General features: G+C 44.5%; 1 long non-coding RNA gene across 21 annotated transcripts in view; it reads right to left on the bottom strand.

The window, feature by feature from the left end:
• Positions 1 to 22,935, bottom strand: part of LOC103351789 (uncharacterized) — a 185,226-nt gene that overhangs the window by 105,766 nt on the left and 56,525 nt on the right. For 7 of the 21 annotated variants that reach the window (XR_016228056.1, XR_016228054.1, XR_016228055.1 and 4 more), the window contains 4 exons: positions 19,467 to 19,521; positions 18,738 to 19,156; positions 13,639 to 16,360; positions 8,877 to 9,819 (listed from right to left, as the gene is read on the bottom strand). The exons of 1 other annotated variant lie outside the window; for it this stretch is intronic. This is a non-coding gene — a long non-coding RNA (uncharacterized LOC103351789). Of the gene's footprint in view, positions 1 to 4,002; positions 6,365 to 8,876; positions 9,820 to 13,638; positions 16,361 to 18,737; positions 19,157 to 19,466; positions 19,522 to 22,935 lie in introns of those variants that run through there. 13 more of the 21 variants (XR_016228046.1, XR_016228045.1, XR_016228047.1 and 10 more) reach the window with 13 other exon arrangements.

The following is a 22,935-nucleotide window of genomic DNA, read 5'->3' as shown; positions in this document are numbered from 1 at the left end:
GTGCAGAAAACAGATCTGGGAGCCAAAATTTGATCCAGGGCATTTTGAATCTCTACAATAGTATGTTTTACTGAATATCTTCCATAATTAGTGGTTACACTAATACCAGTACAGTAATTTCTTTTGTTCACAGACAAGTTTATCAAAACAGGTTAGGATATTTTCCTGTAACATGGAATGCTGGCAGAATCAAAAATATAACACAGTCTTCATAGGAAAGAAACTACCATTTCCATCTTTCTTCCATTTTTTAAAGTTTTCTAAAAATTGAGACATAATTTACATACAAAATGCAAATAAAACACAGTTCCTTGAATTTCAGCATCAGATGAAGACACAGAACAATTCCAGCAATTCCAAGATCGTCTTCATGTCCATTTCAGTAAGTATTCCTTTCTAAAAAGTATTACTTTCTAAAAAGAATAACTGTTGTTGGAGGGCCAGCATTGTGGCACACCAGGATAAGCCACCGCTTGCGGCTTCGGCACCCTATACCAGAATGCTGAATCTAGTCCCAGCCGCTCCACTTCAATTCAGCTCCCTGCTAATGTGCCTGGAGAGTAACGGTTGATGGCAAAGTGGTTGGCTTCTGCCACCCTGTTGGGAGACCTGGATAGAGTTCCTGGCTCCACACTTTGGCCTGGCCCAGCCCTGGTTGTTGTGATCACTTGGGGAGTGAGCTAGCACATAAAAAAATCTCTCTCTCTCTCTCTGTCTCTTTCTCTACCTCTCTCACTCTGCCTTTCCAATAAATAAATAAATCTTTTAAAAAGACATCTCTCACAATGGATTGTTTTGCCTAGTCTAGGCCTTCATACGATTGGAATCATACAGTATCTACTGCTGTGGATTCTAACTTCTTTTACTCAATATTGTATTTATAAGACACATTAGTGTTATTTTATATATCAGTACTCACTACTTTTTTATAACTATTTTATTATTTTTTATTTGAAAGAGAGAGTGAAAAAGCAAGTACACACACATTCCCACCCACTGGCTCATTCCCCAAATGCCCGAAACACCAGGGCTGGGTTGGGGCTGGGAGGGGACCAAAGTCAGTAACTGGAAACAGAGTCCAAGCTCCCATATGGGTCACAGAAAGCAATTATTTGATCCATCACTACTGCATCCCAGGGCTGCACTGGCAGGAAGCTGGAGTCAGGAGCCAGAGCTGGGTTTTGAGCCCAGGTATTGAGACATGGATATCTTAAATGCTGGACTAGACACCTGCTCTTTTGTTGCTACATGATATTCCATTGTGTGAACATAGAACAATTTACTTACTATTCCTCTGTTGATAGACACTATACATTGTTTCCAGTTCGCAACTAGTTATTATGAATAAAAGGTCTATGAACACTTTTTTTCTTTTAATTTATTTTATTTATTTGAAAGGCAGGGTTACAGAGAGAGTGGTGGAGGGGAGAGACATAGAGAGATTTTCCATCTGCTGACTCACTCCCCAAATGCCCACAATGGCTTGGGGCTGGGCCAAGCCAAAACCAGGAGCCAGGAGTTTCATCTGGGTCTCCCACATAGGTGCAGTGGCCCAAGCACTTGGACCATCTTCTGCTGCTTACCCAAGTGCATTAGCAGGGAGCTGGATCAGAAGTGGAGCCGCTGGGACTGGAACCAGTGCCCATATGGGATGGTGGCATTGCAGTATGTGGCTTAACCCACTGTGCCACAACACTGGCCCCTCATGAACATTCTTAAGTATGCCTTTTGGAGGATATAAAACTTTAACTTTCATTGGCTACATGCCCAAAAGCGGATTTCTGGGTCACAGATGGGTATATGTCTCATTGTAATATAGCATTGTAATATAGCATTACTTGGGAGAGGCTGCTAAGGGGAAACTGCTGTCAAAGAGCAAAGCTCCTGTTCCTAAATGACTCCTCAGAATGAGTCATGGAGCGTTCGGAAGGGACCTGAAAGAGGCACTGACCTGACCTCCCACATGATAATTGTGTTCTGTCCATGGCTGACCTGGACTGGGCCACCTTCAACAAGCAGAAACCACTACCTCCAGAGGACTTGTGACTTCCATTGACTCTTGCCTTTAAATTGTCCATGGCTTGGGGTGGTGTTTAGGGCAGCAGTTAAAAACTGCTTGAGATGCTTGCATTCCATGTCGGAGTGTTTGGATTCAAGTCCTGGCTCCACTCCCAATTCCAGTGCTCTGTTAATGTGCACCCTGGGAGGCAGCAGGTGTACTTAGGTCCCTGCCAGTCACGTGGGAAACCTTGATTGAGTGACTTTGCCTAGCCCCATCTGTTGTGGGAATTTAAGAAGTGCACCATTGATTAGAAGACTTCTGTCTGTCTCTCCTACTCTGACTTTCTGCCTTTCAAATAATAAATAATTCATCAGTTAATTAATTTTAAAAATCTTCCATGCCTCAAATAGGCTCCTACATACTTGCTTGGCTTGTATTTCATCCCCAATATATCCTTCTTTTTGCACTGAGTCATAGACCAGAGTTGGCTTTGATGAGAACTAAATCTGTTTCCAATTGAAGATGCATTAATGCTCACTCGAGATTCCATCATTATTGATGGGCAGTCTAAGCAGGTATGGTACACAATGTCAGGTTAGAAAAGTCAGAGACCAGTCAGCCATTGATCTCACTGTTGGTGCCATTATGTTAAGGACTCTCAGACCCTTTGAGGCCCTAAGAAATCATCCCATCCAACATTTATCCAGTGCCAAATTCCAAAGTACAAAACCTCTGGTTAAGCACATTCAAGGAAGAGAACGTAGCTTATTTTTAAGCAACTCACCTTTCAGTCACAGAGCCATTTGCTAGAAAATTGTTCTTTCTTGTTAACTTGAACTACTTTCTTTCAGTTTCTACCTATTGACCCTTGTTTGGCACACTGGGGATACTGAAGATAAGCTTTTATTTTCATTTAGCCATTCCTCAAATATTATAGGAATCTTCTCCTCCCTGGAGAAAGCTGTCCTCATGAATGAGGGGAATTAAGAAGGACAGAAGCAGCCACTGGGGATTTAGGGAGGAGCAAACACAGTCTCATGTCTGGGGTTTTATAATTGGTGATTCTTTACTTGTAACTTTTCTATTTTTAATTTTGCTATGGCTCCACTGATCATCAAAGAAGGAATGTGCAGGCTTCTATTATGTATCAAGGCCACAGTGACATCTCTCTTCCTGTAACTCAGTGCCTTTGTACTCTGGCAGTTGACAAGAGCAGGATCTGGCTTATCTACTGAGCCCTCTGCGCTAATCTGGTTGGCAGTGTGGTGTGGGGTAACGTAGACTAAGCATGGTTTTTGCAGTCAACATGCCTAAAACTGGTGTACTGGTCTAGCCACTTCTTTGAATCATGGTATCCTTAGCTGAAAATACAGCTTTTAATACCCTTTTAAAAGGAATAGTTTAAGAATTAAATATGCTCATGTATAGGAAGCAAGCACCTGGCACCATTCAAGAAACACACACACACACACATACACATACACACTCAATATATTCTCTCCCCTAGTATTCCTAACCAATCCTGCTTTTGAAATCATGGACACCCACACATGAAAAGGAATTGTAATATAGTATCATGAAAAGGCCTGTGATATTTTATTCCATTCTAAATTGGGGTTGCTAATTCTGATGTTGTGAATCCTTAAACTAGTGATGAGCCTTGAGAAAGTCACTTAAATTGTCTGAACCTCATATACTGAAATGGGTGCTTCCTAGTCTTAACTATACCTTAAAAAAAATCCTCTGCCCAAGATGCCGCGTCTCTGAATCCCTATTGACAAAACTGCTCAAAGGACACTAGAAAGTCCCCAAGTGCTCAATCTCCCAAGTCAACCTCATCAGAGGGCTATTTACTGCCCAGATTACCTAAGTGCTTCTGTATACCTTTGGTGGTTTTTGATACATTTTCTGAGATGTGACAGTTTGCATCTTAGGAATATCTGTGATATGGAGCCTTCTGAAATTCTCAGAGAGCACCATAGAAATCCAGTAGCCTTCAGTTTTGTTTTGTTTTGTTTTGTTTTTTTGACAGGCAGAGTGGACAGTGAGAGAGAGAGACAGAGAGAAAGGTCTTCCTTTTGCCGTTGGTTCTCCCTCCAATGGCCGCCAGGGCCAGCACGCTGCGGCCGGTGTGCTGTGCTGATCCGAAGGCAGGAGCCAGGTACTTATCCTGGTCTCCCATGGGGTGCAGGGCCCAAGCACTTGGGCCATCCTCCACTGCACTCCCGGGCCACAGCAGAGAGCTGGCCTGGAAGAGGGGCAACCGGGACAGAATCCGGCGCCCTGACCGGGACTAGAACCCGGTGTGCCGGCGCCACAGGCAGAGGATTAGCCTATTGAGCCACGGTGCTGGCCAGCCTTTTATTAACCCAATTTATATGGGAGGAGAGGTTTTCAGAAACACACAGGCCTGGTAACAGTGCTCAAGGGCTGAGAAGGACATGGCTGCACTGTGAAGGCAGCTTAAGGTCATGCTCAGCTATGTGACACTGTTGACCTAGGGGCCCTGCCAACTGTCTCTTTGAGTAGAGCTGGCCCTGACCCCTGGCATGCAGTTGGTAACTTGACAGTTGGGAATGTGTGACCAGAGCACAGTTGATAGGACAACCAACCAGTCCCCAGAGCACCCTATGGCAATTCATTGCAGCCCTTACTGAAAAATCTCCAGCCAAATATAGCAGCCTTGGTGGTGATGACCATAGTTTGGTGTGAATGCCGGTGCCGTACATTACCCATTTCTTCAGTCAGCCCATACTTGCTTCAGCTGTTACAGGGAACTGGGGAACAAATCAAATTGCCTCCAGAACCTGCAGTCAACAGTTCTGTCCTGGATTCCCCAGGGAAATGTCTTTTCAAGACCATGTTCCCTACTCTAAGCCCCTCCCAACTGGGCCCGCCCTGGTAGGTTGAATTGTTGAGCCCTCAGAGAGCAGAAATCCAGTTTCCTCCCTCGCATAATCCTGGTATCCTTTCAGATGGTATTTTTCTCCTAGAACTGTCTACACATACAAGGCAAATCTTCTGGACTCTGTTAACAGGCCGCAGCATCTGTCACCCCAAGATCTTGCCAGACCTAGACTTCATCTACATACAAGATCCTGATTGGGGCAACTCATTCACGGAGAGGACATTTGTTTATTTCATTAATCCAGGCATTTTCTAAGAAAAGCAATAAGAATGACGCCAAACCAAACCATTTATCCGCCAGAGCTTAGAGTAAATGAATTGGCTGTGGGGGAGGGGAAAAGTTAGGAGGAAGGAGTACAAGAGATCTGAGGCAGCATCCTAACAAGAAGAGAAGTAGAATCAGAGTCTTGTTGTAGACTGCACAATCTCACTGATTTGAGACCGAGGTTAAGCAACCCTGACAAAGTGGTTCATCAAATCGGAGGCGAACCCCACAACTATTGGATCTCATTAATTCCTAGACTGGTTTATTGTCAATCCCAATCAATTCAGCCCACCGCGTGGCACTTTCGTCTTTCCACACTTGCCTCTGCCATCCATCTATTGGCGGTCGGACTCTGTTCCCGGAAATAATGTCACTGTTGCTGTCATGCTGGCTGCTGGCTGGCTGCTGGGAATCCTAAAAGCCCCATAGGTGATGAGCGGGACTGCAACTGGCGACTCTCATTTGCCAAAGGCCTTTTCTATTTTTACATTTTTGAAAATATTCCATGCTAAAGTTTTCCATCTCTTCCTCCCACCCTTTGTGGTATTTTTAGGTACACGGGCTCTTCAGAATGAGCTCTTAGCTTGCTGGGCGCTGCAAATAGATTTCCCCCTTACCTGCCAGTCAGGGTGCACTACAGGCATGTGTCATGTGGAGAGCTGGTTCTTTTACTCCAGCCTTTTACATGGGCTTCGCTTCTGTGTGCTGCTAATCTGTCTAGAAATCAAAGACGCACCAGACTTAAAGGGGAGGCCCTGGCCCACAGCTGCCTGCCAGGGTTATTTTGATGGCCCATCCATCCTGTACCAGGAGCTCGCTGGGAGCAACTGGCAGCAGACGGCGGAAAGCCAGAGATCAGGGATCTGAGCAGGCAAAGGCAATTTGGGTGAGAGGAGGGTGGGAAGGGGCACAAGGGATCAGAACTTGAAAGATGCAAGCACCCTGGGGATGCTGCAGTCATGACTGTTTTCGGACAAGGGCAGACACAAGAATTAGCAGAGATGCTGTGTGAGGGAGACCAAAGGTCCACCCAGCTCGGGGTCTCCTCTGTCAGGGGTAGCGCAGGAGCTTCTCTGGGCAGGAGCGAGGGGTGGAGCGAGCGAGTGAGCCATTCTGTTTATCATCCTCCCCACCGGTCCTGCGGATCTGGAGAGAGGGCTGGCAGCAGCCTGGACCTCCCTCAAAAGCTCCTGGAAAAGAGTGAATTACACAATCAACGAGGGCAGTGCTTCTCAAAGCGTGGTCTCCACAGCAGCAGCAGCAGTGGCACCTGGGAGCTTGACACAAATGCAATTTTTCAGACTCCATCCCAAATGGACAGGCTCAGATGCTCTGGCAGTGGGACCAGTAGTCTGAGTTTTACCAGTTCTCCAAGGGACTCTGATGCTCACACAAGTCTGACAACCACTGTATTAGGAAAGCTAAGGCAAGGACATCCACTGAATTGAAGGAGAACTTTTGAAGTGTGTAAGGGAATGGAATAAAAACACTGGGAATCAGGGTGGACATTGTGCAGCAGGTAAGCTGCCACTTGGGAGCCCCACATCCCATACTGAAGTCCCTGGGATTGAGTTCCACTGCCGCTCCCAATTCAGCTTCCTGCTAATGTGCGTGGGAGGCAGCAGATGACGGATCAAGTATCTGGGTCCCTGCCACTCATGTGGGAGACCCAGATGAATTTCCTGGCTCCTGGGTTTGGCCTGGCCCAGTCCCAGCTGCTGTAGCCATTTGGAAAATGAACCAGTGGGTGGCAGATCATTCACTGCATGTCTCTCCCTCTCACTGTGCGTGTGTCACACTGTCTTTCAAATAAATAAATGAAAATTTGGAGGAAAAAAGAAATATTGGGACTTGCAGTCACTTCTCACATTAATTTCTGAAAGGAAATGAAAATGAATGAAATGAAGGCTCTCAATATCTGAAAAGGCAAAATGACTGTAGACCAGAGGAAAGAAAAAGAATACATTTTAAAAATTAATGTTATAATGTTAATTAGACCCTATTGGATATCTCCCATGGGGGAGAGGGGTGACTTTTCAATTGAAAAACTGCCTGTAGCCTGTTGGGACCAATGCATAAAGTTTTATTATGAAGAAAGCATCCCTAAAGACCATGAACACCTGAAATTGCTGGGTTCCCCCAAAAAATTTGGTATAAGAAGTCCTATACACATGTTAGCACGATTGCTGTTTTTTTTTTTAACTTTTATTTAATGAATATAAATTTCCAAAGTACAGCTTATGGATTACAATGGCTTCCCCCCGCAACTTCCCTCCCACCTGCAACCCTCCCCTTTCCCTCTCCCTCCCCCCTTCCATTCACATCAAGATTCATTTTCAATTCTCTTTATATACAGAAGATCAGTTTAGCATATATTAAGTAAAGATTTCAACAGTTTGCACCCACATAGAAACACAAAGTGAAAAATACTGTTTGAGTACTAGTTATAGCATTAAATCACAATGTACAGCACATTAAGGACAGAGATCCTACATGAGGAGTAAGTGCACAGTGACTCCTGTTGTTGACTTAACAAATTGACACTCTTGTTTATGGCATCAGTAATCACCCTAGGGTCTTGTCATGAGTCACCAAGGCTATGGAAGCCTTTTGAGTTCACCAACTCTGATCATATGCAGACAAGGTCATAGTCAACATGGAAGTTCTCTCCTCCCTTCAGAGAAAGGTACCTCCTTCTTTGATGACCTGTTCTTTTCACTGGGATCTCACTCGTGGAGATCTTTCATGTAGGGTTTTTTTTTTTTTTTTTTTTTTTTTTTGCCAGAGTGTTTTGGCTTTCCATGCCTGTAATGCTCTCATGGGCTTTTCAACCAGATCTGCATGCCTTAAGGGCTGATTCTGAGGCCAGAATGCTGTTTAGGACATCTGCCATTCTATGGGTCTGCTATGTATCTCGCTTCCCATGTTGGATCGTTCTCTCCCTTTTTTATTCTATCAGCTAGTATTTGCAGACACTAGTCTTGTTTATGTGATCCCTTTGGCTCTTAGTCCTATCATTATGATCAATTGTGAACAGAAATTGATCACCGGGACAAGTGAGATGGCATTGGTACATGCAACCTCGATGGGATTGAATTGGAATCCCCTGGTATGTTTCTAACTCTACCGTTTGAGGTAAGTCAGCTTGAGTATGTCCCGAATTGCACATCTCTTCCCTCTCTTACTCCCACTCTTATATTTAACAGCGATCACTTTTCAGTTAAGTTTCAACACTTGAGAATAAGGATAACTTTTAACTTAAAGTTCTTGGTTACTAAGCAAAGTAGAATAAGGTAGAAGATTCCACTCCTCACTCTCGGCTCATTCTTTCTTCTCATCTACTGAGAAAATTGAGATCAGACATGAAATGCCACATGAGCCTATGGAAACTATCCTCACCTCCCACATCTCTACCCTCCACTCTGCATTCCCTTGCGTAAGATCTTCCTACAGTGCTTGCTAGGGCCAGCCCTTCCTCCTGTGCCCCGCAGGCCCACCAATTCTCAGCTCCTCAATGACTCTCCTCCTGTAGTTGCATCGCCTCTCACAACTGCAGAGCAACATCCTGCACTGCTGTGGCCCACCAGAAACACTCTGTCTTGATCCTATCACTGCCTCCAGTCGCCATTCCACTGCCCTGCAACATTTCGTTGTGGAACTCAAGTGAAATAAGTCTAAGTTTGCTGTCACCACCTTCTCATCTCCTAGTCTGTCTAGATTCCTTTCCCATCAAGCTTCCATCCTCATCCACTCCACCAAAATTATTCTCCTCTAAGTCACCAGCACCTTCCCTGTAATCAACTCCCTCTACCCCATTTCATCTGGCTTGGTGTCTCAGCACCATTTGGCATAGTTCTCACCTTCTTGGAAACTCTTTGGTTTTATATTCTCCATGAATCTCCCTCCTTTCTCGCTGTCCTAAGCTGTGGCATACCCCAAGAACACACCTTGAGCCTCTTCCCTACTTTAGCTATGCAACCTGGCTAGGTGAGCTCATCTAATCCACCCAACCCCACCATTTATTCTTCTACCCTGCATTCTTTTTCATAGCACATATTACCACTTGGCATGGTACATGTTTACTTGCTTATTGCCTGCTTCTTCACATGGAAAAAACTATGCATATTTCCTAGTGTCTAGAACCATGCTTGGTACAAGGTAGGTTCACGTGAAAGTCTTTTGTGGAGCTTTGAAAAACGTGAATGTCCAGGCTGTACTCCAGAGAGATCCTAATTTTGAAGGTCACAGTTAGGCCTCTGAAAAGCAGACTCTAGAGAGTATGGTATAGTTGATAGGAGGAGCATGGACTTTAGTTTGAATTTTGACTCCATATTGGCTGTAGGACCTTGGGCAGGTGACTGCACCACTCTGAGCCACAGTTTTGTAATCTTTAAAGTGAAGAAATCATCGTACCTCTACCTCATGGAGATATTTTGATAATTAATGAATTCATCTGTGTAAACTCTCCAAAACAATGCCCAACATATAGTAAGTGTGGATGACTGCCATCTTTATTTACATTCAGGTTTGAGAATCACTGGTGTGTAGTGTAGATGCCACCAAATAGGAGAGAAAGGAGGTCTCAGCATGAGTAGGGCACGCTCCAGTCTGCGAAGGAACAAGAAGACACTCATGCAGCTGGTTGCTGAAAGGAGAGCAGGATGAGTAGATCATGGAGGCAAGGCACTACGTTCCCCCAAGGGCACTCAGGAGCTCTGTGGCTGGTCTAGAGGAGTCAGTCACTCCTAAATTAAATTTTAGTTGGTTGTTCTTGCCTAGCTATTGGGTTCAAAGGCAGATGAATTGTCGTCTCCAATCACAGCTGGTGGGTGACAAGAAGATCCATGGGCTGTACCTCTAGCTGTTAGGGCCCCAAGAACATCACAGTGGTGCTAAGCAGGCCCTGCCGTCATGCGAGTGCAGTTGGCAGTAGCACCTCACCCTCTGACTCCAGGGGCACCTGTGGCCCTCACAAAACCTTTCCAATTTGCTCCTTGATGTCAGAAATCCCTTTAGTAGGGGACATGAAGGAAGCTGAAAGTGCCATCAGATACAAATTGAAGTACAACTGTAAGACAATAGCATGTTTGATCAGAAAAGTGTGGTCTTTCTTTAAAGGACATTTGGATAGAAGAGCTCTATCATGCGCTCAGCTTCACCCCATGAAAACCCTGTAAAGCATTTAGCATCCATAAGAGCTGGCTCTCCTGGCTCCCACCCTCAATGTAGATCTTGATTCCTGGGAGACTTCATTCCCTCAAAGAGTTGTAATATGCGTGTCACGGTAATGATCCTCTGAATCACTTGTTTCTTGAGGCACAGTTTCATTTAGGTAAAGCAGAATTGGCAGGGCTGGCTCAGACTTTTATTCTACCTGTGAACCAAAGCAGCTTTACCTGCAGAGTGCCAATGTAAAGTGAGCATAATTCGTTGGTTATGAATCATACGTAATAAGGATGACATCTGGACAGAAATTCAGGAACGGATGTATTTTGGCACACGACCTTTGGAAAGTACCATCTTCCAAGCCTGTCTTTTAAAGACTGTCTACTAGATCCAGATCTGGGATCACACAGGAAAAGCTGTTGTATTTTATCTGAAGCTGATGGGAATGCAAGCACTTCTTCCTACCTCTGACATGCTTCCATCTGCACATCCCTTCTCCCACACACCTCTCCCTTCCAACTCTTTCTTAGAACACCTGTAGTTTCTGGAGGGCCCTCTGGCATCTTGTCTATCTCTTCTGGGCTGGGTGGCTACCTGCTTCTTCGCCTGGATATCAGCATCCAAGTTCCTCCATTAACTCCTCATGAGTCTCCCTGTGCTCTCTGCCCTTGCAGATGGACTGTATGAGAAGAATTGTAGCTACTACTTAGAAAGGCTGGAGCTCCCATCCTGACTGATTACTCTCTTAAGAGACAATCGCAGACTTTTCAAGAATAATCCTTCCTGCAAGACAAGTCTCACCATTTGCTCATGCCCAGATAACTTACCCAAGCTCTGCTTTTATACCCATTTCTCCCCCATTTTTCCCTGATCAGTTTGTTATTCAAGGCTGCCGAAGGGGCTACAAGGCACACTCCAGAAGACAGCTGATCATACCTGAGCCATTCAATTATTCCTCAAATTATCTGGAACCTGGAAGCAGAGCAGCCATCTTGGGCTGCTCTGCCTGATGTACTAGTGTGCTGCTTGTGTTGGTGACAGTGGCCACGTTGTGTGTGCACTTTGAACTGGAAGATCAGGGAGCCAGATGCTTTACACAGATCACCCTATTAATCTTCTTCACCTCCCTGCAAAATAGATGCTGTCATCTTCATTTTACAGGTAAGGAACTGAGCTGAAGGGAAGGAAGATAACTTATCCACAATATACAGTGAGGTAATGCTTCTGGACACCATGTTATGCTTTATTTTGAGGGCTGTTAAAGGGACCACATTTCAAAACTATCTTTGAATTATCTCTCCTCCAGTGTAGGCACACAGGTATGCACAAAAACATGACATTCCTATTTCACTACAATCAATAAGCAGAATTGAGGGCAGATGTTGCAGCATAGTTTGCTAAGTAGAAGGAAGATTCTCTCTCTCTCTCTCTCACACACACACACACACACACACACAGAGAGAGAGAGAGAGAGAGAGAGAGAGAGACCCTGCCATTCAAAATATCTATATCTCTTTTAAAAAATAAGCAGAATTGGTAACACATTAAGCCAAAGGGTGAGTTAGCTTCTGTAACTTGGGTTATATCACATCACAGATATAAATTAAACAAACTCTTTAGGGGATGATAGGAACGAGGTTGAGGTTCTTCTATGGTTGCCTACTGTTACTTTGGGCATATTCCTTTACCCCTCCAAGTCTCAGTGTCTTCAATATCTATAATACATGCCTCATGAGAAGAAGCAAATAAGATAGTGGAGGGGAACGGCTTTGAAGACTTCAAGGTGCTTTATCATTACATCTGGCAAGAGAGAAGACAATAACTGCCTTTGTGCATTCAAACTATTATCATGCAGATGGTATGAATTTTATAGTCACAAATTCAAATATAAAAATTGTGACTTTTTGGTACTGGTGTTGTGGTATGGTGGGTTAAGCCACAGTTTGTAACACCTGCATACATGCCGGAGTGCCAGTTTGTGTCCTAGACTGTCCCACTTCTGATCCAGCTCCCTGCTAACTGCACCTGAGGAGGCAGCACAAGAGGGCACAGGCACTTGGATCCCTGCCATCCATGTGGGAGACCCAGATGGAGTTCATGGCTCCTTGCTTCAGCTTGGACCAGCCCCAACTGTTGTGGCCATTTGAAGAGTAAACAAACAGATGGAAAATCTCTCTCTCTCTCTCTCTCTCTCCTTTCCTTCTCCCTCTCCCTCTCCCTCTCCTTCTCTCTGTCACTCTGCCTTTCAAACAAATAAATAAATTCTTAAAATATTTGTGGCTTTAAAATTTCTTAGAAACTGGACTTAAATTCTATTTGGGGTTCCCATCTGTCTGGTGCAAAAAACATAGTCTGATCACTAATAGGCTGTCAGACACTCCAATGATTTTCTCAGTCATCCAGTTTGAAATTCAAACAGACTCAGAATTCCCTGTGTTGCCCCCTCTCCTTCTCCCAAGCTGGAGCTCAGCTTGTATCTTACCCAAATGCTGTCTTCGTATCAGTAGAAAGAAGTGCCTCCCTCATGGTCTCCATCTGTCTAAGTCTTTTGAGATATGCCTATGTCCTCATTCTCTGCTTGGCTGGGCTGTCCATTCACTGCCAAGATGTCTCCCTGTGTGGCACTGTATTCTCTCTCTTCCTCTCTCTCTCTCCCTTTCTCTCTCTCTCTCCCCCTCCCTCCCCCTTTCTCATCTCCACTCCCTTTAACTCTTTTATGTGGGCTTATTTCAAGATCCAGTGCTTGGCCCTCTGTTGTTGCTCTCTGCATTCTTTGCCTCAGACAATTTGCCCACTTTCCTGACTCTGCCAGCCTTACATACAAGGTGAAAATCTCCAATCCGAGTTCCAGGCCCATGTTTTCCCTCCTCATCATACAATCATGATGTTGAACTGAAAGGAAGAATTTTCCTTCAGGACTTTCCATCTCCAACTGCCTAGTAAGTACCCCCCAAACTCTATTGTTTCCCAAGCTCCCCAAATTCACTATGGCTGAAATCAAGTTTGTCATCTATTCCCCAGACAGCCAGTTCCCCTCCATGCTGCCTTTTAGTTCCCAAGGGAAATGTCATTACCTTGATTATTCAGGATCAAAAGTTGGAGCCTCACTGAATCATTCTTTATTTCTCTTGCAACATCAAGCAAGGGCTGACAATATTCAATTCTCATCATATAAGATCTCTGGAATCTGTTTTCCTTGCTGTTCATGTTAGCACCACTAGAATTCTGGAGATTGGTACTCCATGTCTCAATTACTAAAATCGTGTCCTGACTTATTTTAAATTAAAATGCATCCTACCTGTCATGTCTCTTCTCTACCATGAGGCCGCCCCAGTCAATACTTGTACAGACACAAGGGGTCCTTAATGGGTGGTACAGGGGCAACAGTGAACCTTCTGAAATTAAACAAAATGTAGCTTTAAGCAAACAGGTCAAAATTTGACTTAAAATGCAATTATTTCTCAGAGAGCGAGCATGTCAACTTAAAACCACCTCTAAAATTCAATGGCTCATGTTAGGACTTTTCCTAAGACCATGTTTAAATAGAGAGGATGAAAGTCCTGGAGCCTGAAGGTTGAGTTCACGGTTCCTCTTTCTTTTCCACTTGAACAGCCATAAAATCCCATGAATTGCCTTCTTGGTCTCCGATCAGTCATTCTTTCTTTCTTTCTTCCTTCCTTCCTTCATTTAATTTATTTGTAACACAAAGTATGTGCCAGAATTTTACATGTGTCATTTCATTTAATATTACTACCAAGACTCTGTTGAGGATTTTATTGCATCCATTGTACAAATGAGGCCTTTTGAGGCTTAGAAATGTTTAATTCCCATCCCAAGGTCACACAACTGTAAAGACAGGCTGGGATCGAAACTTATTCTAAGTCCAATGTTCATATTTCTTTCCAAATTTCTTCTTACTCAACCTTCTGCATTCTCAACACTGACTCAGCTCTAGCTTTATAAAAGTGAATAGAAATAAGTGAAGTAATGCATGTCAAGCCATTGAGCCTCACCCAAAGTAGGAATTCAAAATGGTTTGTTAAAGGAAACATCACCGCAAAAATAGCAGTGAATGCTCAACTTAAGGAACTCACAGTGTGATGAAAGCGTCATACAAGATGGCAAGGGGACATCACGCAGAGGGTCTACCTGCTAGGACAATCAAGTCCAATGGGGGAGGCCGGGCAAGTAACCAACTGAAAATAAGGTGTGGACATTGAACAGCGGGCAACATGAGACCTAGGGCTTGGCCCCCATCACCTTCCTTGCCCTTTGAAAACAACTATGGAAGGAATCTAAGCCAATATATAATTTTACAGATGAAACAGAAACCTGAAAGAGAGAAGAAATAAAGAAGGTAAGCTGTTTACTGCTATTTCCCCACCTTCTCTGTTTTTTATGTACTCAACAGAAAAGGACAACATTTGTTTAAAGAAACACAAAGTAGGGGCCAGCACTGTGGCGTAGCAGGTAAAGCTGCCGCCTACAGTACCGGCATCCCATATGGGCACCGTTTTGAGTCCTGGCTGCTCCACTTCCGATCCAGCTCTCTGCTATGGCCTGGGAAAGCAGTGGAGGATGGCCCAAGTCCTTGGGCCCCTGCACCTGCATGGGAGACCTGGAGGAAGCTCCTGGCTCCTGGCTTCGGATCAGTGCAGTTCCTGCCGTTGCAGCCATTTGGGGAATGAGCCAGTGAATAGAAGACCTCTCTCTCTCTCTTTCTCTCTCTAACTCTGACATTCAAATAAATAAATCTTAAAAAAAAAAAAAGAAAGAAACACAAAGTAGACAAAAGATCCCTCTGTCGGGGACACAAAGTCTCCCCCCTGCATTCTTCTGTCACAGGGAGCCCACACTTCTGTCAAATAGTGTGTCCTTGAACCACATAGAGCTGTAACTGACTGCTAGGGGGGATGTCTTCCACAGACAAACACGCTGCCATTCCCAACGGCCTGAAACGTGCCTGCACTGTCTGGCAAAAATCAGGCAGAAGATTTTAGCCAAAGTCAAGTGTGATTCCGAGACTTGATGGGGAAAGCTGGCCTGATGGAGTTCTCGGAGCTGGTTCTAAGCATGGGGTGTAATTTACCCTCTGTGAAGGAGGCTGATGGTTTCATTATTACTCAGTTGATTTTCTTCGGGGCCAAGCTGGGTTTTTAATTAATCATTCTCTCATCCTCCTGTCCTCATGTAGCCTGGGACCTCAGACCACTACTAGCTCTTGGTGCCTTAGGGGGAAAGTCCCTTCCTCAGACAGATGGGGTAGCTGTCTGCACGCCATCTTTCTCCTCTCCCCTCTGCTGTCTCAGTGGACAATTTCCACTGTTAATGTGATACATCAAGGAGCACCTCAGGGAGTCCCTGCTCAGGCAGCTCATTGGTGAGCTCCAGCCCGCCTCTAAAGCCAGCACAAAACTCCAGCTATCCTTCTCTCCTTTCTTTGTTTTTGCCTCCAAGTGACCTAGTTTCCTCCACACTTCGCCCCCAAAAGAGGCGTCAGAGAGCTTGAACAGAGCCCAGCAAGTGGATACAGACAGTCAATGCCAAGACGCGAGCAGGGTAACAACAGCGACCACAAAGTTCAAGGGCCACCTCCTTGCTGGGCAATTTTTTTTCCCAGCCGACATGAGAGGCCAGCTCCCACACGGAAAAGGCCACACATAGTATTTAGCTTTTTCAATTAGAAAAGCGAGAAGACATTCTGTTCCAACTTTTGCAACTTTCTGGTTTGGGCTATGTAGAAACACAGCTTTTGCTGTCTTCTTGGAGTCTTTGTTTCTCCACCCCATTTTTTTCTGCCTCCCTGAGCAGAGGCGCAATCCTGCCCGGGGCTCCACAGCTTTCCTGTCTCCCAAACCTCCAGGAGAGGTCAGAAAGTCCATGGCGCTGCCCTCTGCGTTTCCATCTGCTTGTGCCTCGGGTCCTGTGCTGAGCCCTTCTCCCCCAGTCTAGCTCTCATGCTCTGTGCTTCCCCCATCCGCGGGTTGCACCTCTCTCCTTCCAGGCTGGGAAGACTGGAGCTGGGGAAATTAACACGAAGAAACAGATGCCTTAGCTGTGGGGGTGTTTATAAATAAAGTTCAGAGGACGAATAGCTCGCTAGAGGCAAGGGAGATCATTTTTGAACCCGAGTGGCTACGGTTGCATTACAGTTTGCTCAGGGGCAAGCCTGCCCAGCAGTCAGCGATGGAAATACAGACGTGCCAAGGACACTGGGCACACACCTATCTTTCATAGGGCAGCCCAGAGAGCACGTTTAGTGCATTTCAAAGGTCTCTCCACGTCCAAGCACAGACAGGCTCTTCCACGTTGTGCTCTGACACACCAAAACGGGGTTGGTAATAAAATTCCTGGTGGGATTGTAATGATCATGTGAAATAAACTATCCCTATTCACTCATGGACTCCTGACACAGATGGTCAGAGATAAGGGTGCTTTATATTTGGAGGGGGCCCTGGGTGACTATAGACATTGTCCCCAGTTATCTTAGACTAAGGGTTTTAACCTGGGCTCCACGGAGGGATTTGGTGATCCAATGCAGAAATCTGTGAACTTAGATCGAAAAAGGCTGGCATCTTTATTGTCATTGACTTCTGACCAAAAATGTAGTATTTCCTTTGCTTAGGAATTCAAGAATCAGATCATACTTCTGTTAGTAGTATCTGCGTCCCTATCACAATAAACTTCACATGTTCATTTGAAACATGTTACAACTCTTGAGAACATCTTGATGTACCATTGGTGCTCACCCCTACTTCAAAAGTATGGCAGCTATTAGGTCTGTTGCTAGTTCTTGTTGAGTATAACAATCAGAACAACTGTACCATAAATGTGGTCGTTAATATTTTGATAACCATATTTTAATATAATTGGCTCCTTTTTTAGCCCTATGGATTCTGACAGTACTTTTTTCTAAAGATTTATTTATTTATTTTTGAAAGGCAGAGTTACAGAGAGAGAGAGAGAGAGAGAGAGGAAGAGACAGAAAGAGAGAGATCTTCCACCAGCTGGTTCATTTCCCAAATGGCCACAACGATTGGATCTGAGACAATCCAAAGCCAGGAGTCAGGAGCTTCCTCTAGGTCTCCCACCAAAGCCAGGACCCAAGAACTTCTTCTGGGTCCCCCACGTGGGTGCAGGGGCCCCAGCACTGGGGCCATCTTCCAGTGCTTTCCCAGGTGCATTAGCAGGGAGCTGGATCAGAAGTGAAGCAGCCAGGACTCAAACCCATATAGGTTGGCAGCACTGCAGGCATTGGCTTTACCCACTAGGCCACAGTGCTGGACCCTTGCTAACACTTTAAAAACACTGTTTTGAGAAGGAATCCATTGTCTTCACCACACTGACAAAAGGGTCCACAAAAAAATCTGAGGCACTCCTGGCTTTGAGCATCTGTGTCAGGAGTCCCTCGTGAATGAATATGGACAGCTTATTTCAGATGAGCACCACAATCCCACTGGTAATTTTATTACCAACCCCATTTGATGAGTGAGGAAGCTGAGGTTCTAAGCAAAATTTGTGTAGTTTCAAAGGGTGTGGTTCTCTTTCACCTCTCTGTCTCTCACTCTAGCTCTCTCACTTTCTCATACATACACACATACACACACACACACACACACACACACACAAACGCACATATGTTTTTATACCTCCCCAACATCCAGTGAAAGATTCAACTAGCACAGATACTATTGGCCGTGAAACTGAATTAATACTGATTCATCTATACAGTGCCACAAGAACTGGCTGAAACAATTAAAACGATCAGTCTAACAGATGTTTTGTTCTAATTGCACTCATAATTTGACGGCCAGCTCCTCCTTCCCCGTGTGGCTGAGTAGGCCAAGAGTTTCCTGCTATGAGGGCCACGAATTCCATGAGCCTGCCCTTTGGTTGAACAAAAGCGTGGGTGCCCTCCTCACCCTGCCGAGGCTCTGACATCCGGGTCCGAGGCTCCACACCCCCTCCCCTTTGTGCCATGGCCACCTCTTGTTCTGCCTCGCCCCCTGGCTTTAGGCCTAAATTATTCATGAAGAGAAGGGAAAGAGAAGGAGGGAGGGGAAGGCAGCATGATAATCATATTCTGCCCTGAGTGCTGGGGGGGAAACATAGAGGACGCTTTACACTTAGGGAATTAACATGAAGCATTTGAGGACAAAGACGCAACAAATAATTCCTCAGCCAACGGACTAATTCATGACAATGGCAGTGAGCGCCACACAAAAGGAATGGAGGGCATTATATGACAGAGGGCCCTCACCTACTCTGGGCGTAAGAAAAGATTTCTCTGAGGAATCAGTGTTTGCGAACTCATGTTTTCTAATATTTATGGTTTTAATATCCTGCCGGCGTGTAACCATCCTTTCATTATAATATGAAATACAAGGCAGGCCTCACCTCTGCAGGCTCCTCTCCAGAGCTGTTTTCCCACCGTTTCTCGTTAAGATTCTACTGCTGGGAAGCAGGAGCCGGTGGCAAAGGTGTCTGTCACACGCGGTTGGTGCATAGCCCCAAACAGCGTGAGCTGCCCCCGGCCTGTGTCACCCCGGCTGAATGGCCCGGCCCAGCCCCAGCAGTGCTGCCGCCGCTGCAGAGACCAAGGCACGTAGGCCTCACGCCTCACGTGGCATCCAGGCTGCCTCCTGTGAGTCCGATCAATCAAACTTTACAGTCCGGTGTCCCATTTGTACATGCCGTACAGCATAAATCCGGTGTCTTTTCAACTAGAAGCATAACAGTCACAGTTATGATGAGGGATGGTCGTGGGTGAGGCAGACTGGAGCCCTGAGCAAGCCGGGAAGGGAAATCTCCTCTCCCTGAGAGACAAAGATTCACTCCGTGAAGGTTTACAATTCCTACTTGAGAGCAAAATTACAATGCATTCAAGAAGTCCTCCCCCTGAGAAATTATTCTGTGCTTTTTTTTTTTGAATCCTCTTTTTCTCCCTTCTGCCATCTTTTGACATCACTGATAATGGGTGCTAAGCAACATGGGAAAAGGAAAAAGAAAGAGGAACAAAGACATTATTGTTAACCAAAATCAAAAATAATAAATTGAGTTTTGTCTGGTATTTCTAATAAATCAGTACAAAAACTCTTTGTATTCAGAATGGAATCTTTTACTCACCTTAAGACATCTCTCCAAGGCATCTCTTCTGTTGCTGGACATGCATATCTCATGACTATGGGGAAAAATTATATACCACCTACATAAGAAATATCCTTATTCTTGGAAGTTGTGATTCTGGCACCATTATTTATTTTCTTGCTAAGTTCATTCCAGGGCTCATCTTTTTTCTCTAGAGGAAGTCTTTTTAATGGTCATTTATAAAGCAGATTTTCTTTGCCTGTCTCACACCTAGCTCGTATCAATAATAATAACTTTACACCCACAATTCCCTTCAAGACACTAAGAAATTTACCTGCTAATGGTTTTTTTAGCACAAAGAAAATAGGATCCCTTGTTTAGATTAGTAGAATTTGATTTAGTAACTATTAATGTGGAAAAATAAAATCACTATACACGACCTTCTATCTTATCTATAGCCTTCTAAATCATGCAATGTGAAAATGTTCTAAGAACAAAATAGGTTTGACCTCTCTTCAAGAAATAAAATTTATTTAATGTCATTGGGTCTTGTGACTGCCACTAACAATAAATCATTGATTGTGCTTAATCTAACTTAATTATTCTGATTTTTAATGGCAAATTCTTTCATATACTTTTTGAATTCTATCATTGAGAAAATGTATCAAAGTCCATCCTAATGTTGTTTTGCTAGGCCTTCTAGCTGCAGTAGTGAAATAAACTATCCTAGTTGTACCCCATATGTCTAAGTCTGTTTGAGCTGCTATAACAAAATACCCTAGACAGGGTAATTTATAAGCAGCAGAAATTTATTTCTCACAGTTCTGGAGAATGGAAAGTCCAAAATCAAGTTGATGACAGATTCAGTGTCTGGTGAAGACTAATAGATGTCAACTTCTATGTGTCCTGACATGATGGAAGGGCAAAGGGGGTTCTCTGGGGCCTCTTTAACAAGGGCACTAATGCCATTCAAGGGGGTGGGGCCCTCCCCCAAAAGCCATACCTCCTAATGTGATCACCTTAGCAATTAGGTTTCAACACACAAATTTTAGAAGGGGTAAAAACATTCAAACCCTACCAGTATATTATGTCTCAAACTGATTATACAAGATACTGCTCTTCCACAAATTGTTGACATGCCAATAAAAGAAGGGTCTAAAGTGAAATAAGATCAGACATTCTGTGCTATATGTCCCAGAAAAGTCACAAAGTCCCTTGGCGTAATAAATTCTCTAAAGATCCTATTGTAAAGAGACATTATATAACTTTCTTTGATTCAGCATTTTCAGAGCTTGTTTCACTATAGACTCCCCCCCCTCTTCCTCCTCGACTCCTGCCATAGTGTTCCTAACTCAGCCACACATACAAATCAGAGAACGCTCCTTTGGGAAACTCTTGCAGCAAGTGATGGCTGTGTCTACATGCAAACAAACATATGGTTTTGCAGAACATAGTTTGAGTCATCCAAACTAATATCTGGTCATGAGTTGGTAACTGGCTGTTTTCAAAATAATTGTGCACTTGACTTAACTCAATAGTTCCTTGTTGCTTCTTTGAAAACATCAGTTTCTGTAGATGAATGCGTTGACTATCCTTAAACAAATTTAAGGAGGCTAACAAGATAATTTCTGTCCACTCTTTATTTCAAAAGCTTACTTTTTATTTCAGTGTTAGTGCCTCACAGCCATCTCGAGACAGAATCTCCAGACTGAGAGACTTAGAAAAATAGTGGGCTCAAAGAACTCTAGAAAGTTCCTTCAGTTTACAGCTGAGAGAACTGAGGCTCCAGATCCCATAACCATACAGTGGCTGGTCAGCCCAAGAAATAAGATCCTTGCTCTACATCCAATAGACTCAGTATCACCTTTCTCCTTTCTGTGTGCCAATGAGGCAGCTCACCTGCTCTGATCTCAGTACTGTTGGAGGATTCAGGTTCACAAATAACACAGAAATGTTTAGGCACTCATATTCTATAGGTTGCAAGAGGTACTTCTGAAGTGGCAAGGCCTTCGGTTTAGAGAGGATGATAGAATAGACACCAGCTCTCATAGGGAAATTTAACATCACAGTGCGAGCTCTTAGAATCTTACATATGGACTTATTTCTTTACTAGGGTCTTGTAATTAATCCTAATTAAGAAAAGCATTAAGTAATGTTTTCTAATTAGCCCAAAAGCCATTTTCGACCCACAGTAGAGTGTATGCTTGTTCTTTGTTGGGGACATTAATATCACACTGATAAAAGACAGCATTTGTTGTCTGCATCCTCTGGCAGCTGCGGACTTGCATTTACAGAAAAGACATAGATACACCATTTGTTCCTGGATTTAACATTTGTTTGGAGGCCGACTTCTGGCACCATGATTCAGACATCACTGAGGATGCCTATATCCCTTCTGGGAGTGTCTGGGTTCGAGCCTCAGCCCCACTCCCAATTCCAGCTTCCTACTAATTCGTACCTTGGGAGGAAGCAGGTGATGGCTTGATTATTTAGGTCCCTGACACCTGTGTGGGAGATCGAGCTTGATTTTCCAGCACTCAGCTTTGGCCCCAAGCCCAGCCCCAGGTGTTGCAGGCATTTGAAGAGTAAATCAGTGGATGGGAGATCTTTCTGTAGCCCAAATAAATATAATTTCAAAACCAAAATCATTTAAGAAAACATCAGTTTGGTGTGGTTGTGGCGGCCAGAGGAGAGGCAGCTAATGGAAATTATGAACTCTCTAAACCCTTAGATGTCTGGCTCGCTCTCTCCTCCTTCCTCTTCCTACCTTTGACCTAACCACATGTCCCTGGCAGGGTGATGCTTGCCAAAGTCAAATGCTACACCTGTTGCTAATCCTCCAGCAACACAAGGAAGCTTCTGCCACATTAGAAGCAATTGGCTCTATACAGGGAAGCTCGATGATCCATAGTCACATCTCTTTAGGGGAGCCTGGGCCCTGTGGTGCACAAGAGAAACAAACGCTGCCAGTGTAATTTGTTTTATGTGCCTAATTCTCTTCCTTATAATTAACATCTGAAATTCGCAAACAAAACCAGAGTGTTTGGTGCACGACTGGGATCTGCAGAGCACTCTCAGGGAGGCTGGAAGCTTACAGCAGTACTCAATCTTATCTGATGCTTCCCCCAGCAGACAGTGCGAGCGGGGACCAGGGCAGCCACGGGTCACAGAGAGCTGGGGTACACCCTGGAGGGCTGGTCCCTGGGGTATTATAAATGTGGGGAGGGTGGAGAAGGCAGAGGAGCCAGGGGTCAGAATGATCCCCCACCCCATGCAGGGGTTTAGTATTCAAAAAATACTTCCATCCCCTCTATTCTCCAGCGAGAGTAGCCATGTGATCTGAGTTGGGCCAGTTGTGTCAGGACTTTGGCATGAGCTTTAAGTAATGGATAGCCATGCCAAAGCCTATAATTCCATGGCTCCCATAGAATGCATATAATAAACGTGGAAGGAAGGAAAGAGGGTATGGGGAGGATGGGAGGGAATGGGAAGGGAGGGAGGAGGAGGG

The sequence above is a fragment of the Oryctolagus cuniculus genome, chromosome X (genome assembly GCF_051225735.1).
Source record: "Oryctolagus cuniculus isolate XC-2025 breed Fujian yellow rabbit chromosome X, ASM5122573v1, whole genome shotgun sequence".
NCBI classification, from domain to species: Eukaryota; Metazoa; Chordata; class Mammalia; order Lagomorpha; family Leporidae; genus Oryctolagus; species Oryctolagus cuniculus.
The sequence above is the reverse complement of the archived record's forward strand: the minus strand, read 5'-3'. Positions and strand labels throughout refer to the sequence as shown.